Source organism: Haliotis rubra, unplaced genomic scaffold, assembly GCF_003918875.1.
Source record: "Haliotis rubra isolate DU_JTF1 unplaced genomic scaffold, ASM391887v1 Scf997, whole genome shotgun sequence".
Taxonomy (NCBI): Eukaryota; Metazoa; Mollusca; class Gastropoda; order Lepetellida; family Haliotidae; genus Haliotis; species Haliotis rubra.
This window is the reverse complement of record NW_025767742.1, coordinates 284,366-289,118: the sequence shown is the minus strand read 5'-3', so window position 1 is coordinate 289,118 and position 4,753 is coordinate 284,366.

The following is a 4,753-nucleotide window of genomic DNA, read 5'->3' as shown; positions in this document are numbered from 1 at the left end:
GAAAATAGTTTCATCTCTCTTGGCACTCTCTGCAATATGTCTTGAGACCTAAGATAGACCCCTTGTGTCATTTGCCAAAGTATCAGACGTGATGTGAATAAATGCAAATTTTGGAATAGAAAAATTAAGAGCTTTCTGAAACGTTGTATCTCCGGCAATTGTTGAGTGGTGCAGATGAATCAAAATGTTGAAGTAAGGCTAGATTGAGCCAGGAAAAGTTTAGAGATGTCCCCTAAGAGATTTTAAGATGAAAAGGCTGCTGGGTAGAGATGTTTCAGTTGTGGCAGGCAGTAACAAGGAATTTCTAGAACACCAGAAAGGAACAACCAGTAAACCCATTCTATGGCTGCCCTTACAAGCAAGCTTCAGAAGGGGATCCTGTAGACGAGGAACATGAGAGTCATCTATCATTGCTAGTATCATTGGAAGGCTGGTTTGGTAATGTAACGAAAATCTGAAACCTTCTAGAAGATTTGAGTGTTTGAAACAAGGCAAGAAATTACACGAAGGCATAGTTGTAGAATGGACTGCAATACAGAAAGGGACACTGGTAATGCATCGTCGAGGATACCGACTGATGTAGAACTAGAGAGTTCAGTGTTGATTGTTGAGTGGTCTTGTAGAAATGGCAATAAATATCTCGAATATCTACAAAGATTCCATTGTGTAGCATGAGAATGAAGTGTCGTTGATGGGTAAGGGGCAGGAGATGGTTATTTTTGTATGGATTAGGTATGGTCTTGGTCATAGATTGACAACAGGAATTTACTGAGAATGTAAACATTGGATTTTGCAGGGTAAAGATGAATTTAGCGATAGCATAATAATAGTTTGGAGTCGTTTGCAGAATCTTAAAGGTCCTAGTACTTTTGGGCAAGAAGATTTTGCAATGTGATTGTACAGTCTGTTGTAAGATCTCAGGAGGGATTAGGAGTATAGTGACAATTTATGCTTGGCTAGATCATGGAATACCTAACTTTAGTTCCTCAAGTTGATGTTCTACAACAATAAACATTTAATCTAGTCAATTCGAAATGGTAGTGTCCAATGTTACAAAGGGAGGATTGAATGGACTTAATATTTTCTCTCTAGAGCAAGGAAGTAAATTAGATAAGCGTCATGGTTAGCCTTTACACCTTTCACAGCATTTTTTCAAGCAGTATCAACGACTTTCATGAATGATGACTATATGGGCAGAGTGTTGTTTGAGAATTATTTGAAAGACTAATGTCATGTTTGGTGAGAGGCATTTATGTGTTGCAGGCAAGTATAATAAACGACATGGCTGTAGTTACAGATTTCCAAAATATTATCTTAAGACAAAAGAACCTACAAAACTTAAAATTGCTCTTTTAGAGGCTGAGAGGAGGAAATAAGAGCGACTGAACATCAGGAATGAGCTTCATGATTTGTTGTTGTGTTGCATTAAGTTGAGTAACACTGCTGGTTTTGACAACATTTAAGTACATTTGAAAGTGATTGAGGAGTGGACAGGTCTTCATCACCTAGTGACAGCAGCTCATGAGTAGAGAATCTGATGGAACTAGTGGGAGCTTGACTGGTAGAGTGTGGACCCAGGCTGGCAAAGTGAACTTTAGGAGTTGGCTATTAGATGATTCCATAAATTAAGTCACGTTCAAGATTGGACTTGAACACATGACAGGATGAGCTGAAACAATCCAATGGCAAAAGCAACACCAGACTCTCAGCCACAGACCCTTAGAGAAACAGAAACAATAAAATATCAAGAAAGCAATGATGACCTGGAAGTGCAAAATGTCCTGCAGTAGTATATGCAAATCCTAAGCACTTAGCAAACCTACAGAAACTATGTAACTATACAGAGGGTTAGTCCAAACATTATCTGAGGGAACCAAATGAAATATCTTCAAGAGACTGAGAGGAGAATTGGGGTATGCCTGGAACCCCGTGAGAGATGCAGGGTTCAATTTCCCTTGAGTGCATGCCCAGAATTTGTCTTGCTTGTGCTTATGGAAATGTTTGAGAAAGATAGGCGCTGAGAGTTTGATGAAGGTTCCCAAAGTGGTTTTGGAATATCCAGTCCATTTGACCTGATAGTGTTTCCTACCTCTAATAAGATTTGCAGCGAAGGATCCCATCAATAGGGAATGTTTGAAGCTGATGGATGTCAATATCATGTGTCTAGAGAAGGAGGAGAAGGTGGGTGAAGAAACTGGGGATGTCATGATCAGGCATGTTTGATTGTGAAAGGTACTGGGATTGTGTCATCATCAGGTCCCATCTATTCCGCTGAGGGAGCTGGGGATGGACATGTAGTCTCTGTCTCTCGCTATCAGGAACTTGGGTATTGGGCTGATTTTTCAGTTCTCTCTCAGTGTAAGCTTTCAATCTGTTGGCATGAACGAGGGACTTGTGGACTTTGGCTGTGTGAGAATGCTGTAGTTTGAATGTGTAATTTGGACTAAATCAATGATAGAGAAAGGACCTGCCCATTTTGCTTGACAATTTGCAGAAGAGAGAGCACTGGGGGAACCCCACCGTGAGGTCAGTTAGAGGACCTTGTCCTGCTTGGCTGAGAAGGAAGGGACCTTAGCCTTCAAATCTGTATGCTCTTGTTGATTTTTCCAACTTATCTTCATGTTCTCTTTTGGCTAGGGATTTGGCAAATTTGAGATTTTCAAGACCGTGTTGAGATGTTCTCAGCAGTTTTCCCTGCTGTGGGCTTGGGAGATGGGCTCATGTCTGTGGAAGATGCATTTCCCTACCAAACATGAAGGATAGTGAGGTGTATAATGAGTGGAATGACATGGAGTTGGACACATAGCCATCATGATACAGGGGATGAGATCTGCCCAGTTGGATTGATCACGCTCAACGCACTCGCTCTGAGGGGCTTGCTCCAATGGTGCTGTTCCGTAGGCTCACACATGCCATTAGTCTGGGTGCAATGGCTTGAAGAGGTATAGTGGTGCTTGATTTCAAGGAGGGCTCACAGAAGGCATTGGCGAAACTTTGGCGTGAATTGCGTCCTCTGTCAGAGAGAAGAGTCTGCGAGGTGCTTTTCATCAGGAGTAGTCACTTCAGGTAGAAGAAGTGTAGCAACCTCACTGAAAGCTTCTTGTGCTAGGAAAACCTTCTGTGTCAACCCGTGAGAGGATCAGCAACCAGGAGAACATGCTTGTGGCTGCGCTTGGTTTCAGGGAGGGACCTAAAATGTCAGTGTGAGGAGGGCGGGAGAAAGTGTCTTCTAATTGGCATTGGGACCATTGGGCTGTGGCCAGCATTGACCTTCTACGTTTGGATAAGCTGACAGATATCACGAGATTTGATGTAGTTTTCAATATCTTGATACATGTAGCCAGTAATATTTGCTTCAAGAGGAGTGTGCAGAGTTGAGTCTGCATGAAATAACAGCCACCTACTTTTGAATGCATAGTAAGCATGCAGAAGATCTTCTGCGCATGAGAAGAAGCACAGTGATTGAGTGGCCAGAGAGTTGGGTTTGGGGCCGCATAAGGCTGATTGATAAAGTGGTAGTGGACACCATCACAGATATCAGAATTCTTGAGGCACGACCTCTAAGACCCTTGACCACAAGAGATTCACTGTAGGATTCACAGAATTTCACCTTTCTGAAAAGAAAATCAATAATAAGCCACTGAATCTAGGAACTGTATTGTTTGACATCTATTTGGTCAGCATCTAACTCAGATAGCACTGCAGAGACAGATGGACAAGAAATTTTGTGGTTCATTGACATACACAAAATCAGCAGCTAAGGAGACAGAGAATCGTCAACTTTGGGCATATGCAGAAGCAGCGTGAGCTGTGATGTTTTGTGACAGAGGTAGATGAAGTGCAGAAAGAGCTGAAAGCCTATATTGGCACTCATCGGTAGAGTGTTGTTTGGCATTTTGTGAGTGGGTGGTCTAGTGCACTTTAGGCTTATCAATACAAGAAAGAGAGTCTGCCAGTGAAATAACCATTTGCATGATAACATGAGAGAGGGCAGGGGAGGTGGTATGTCATCAGTGACTGGAAAGGGTGGGGTTCAGGATACTGAGTACGAGAAATAGCATCAGCATTCGCATTAGACTTCCCTGGCCGATTGTATAACTTCAAAATCTTAGCCTTGTAGCACCAGTGACCATCTGCCTAGTCGTCCTGAATCTTCTTTGAATTTATGGAGCCATGTCAAAGCTTTGTGATCTGTGTACACCTCAAATTTCTTTGAGTGCCAAATATATACTCTAAAGTGTCTAATTCCTTCTACCACTGCCAGGCATTCTAAATATGTGACACCCCATTTTCTTTCTGCTGGATGTAAAGATCTGCTCCATAGCATATCACATGTTCACGTCCCTCAGTGTCCTTTTGACCTAAGATGTACCCAATGGAAGTATTTGATGCATCCAGTGGTGAGAATGAATGGATGAGGAGGAATTTGGATAAAGAAAAAGCAAAAGAACTGGAGATGATGTAAGTTTTGCTTGCAAATGTAGTGAAAGAGCCAGTTCAGCTTTGTCCAAACCAAATGAAGGGAGTGTCTTTTTGAGAAGATCATAAAGTGGTGAAGCAATTCCAGAAAAGTTTGGGACAAATTTTCTGTAGTAACTACAGCTAAACCTAAAAAGTGTCTAACATGCATGCATTCTTTGGTTGGGAGAATTTTGTTGACTGCTTCAGTTTTTGGATTGATCTGCTTTAATTCCCTCTTTGTCAAAAGGTGTGCCCTAAATACTGAACTTTGGCAGCAAACTTACACTTACTG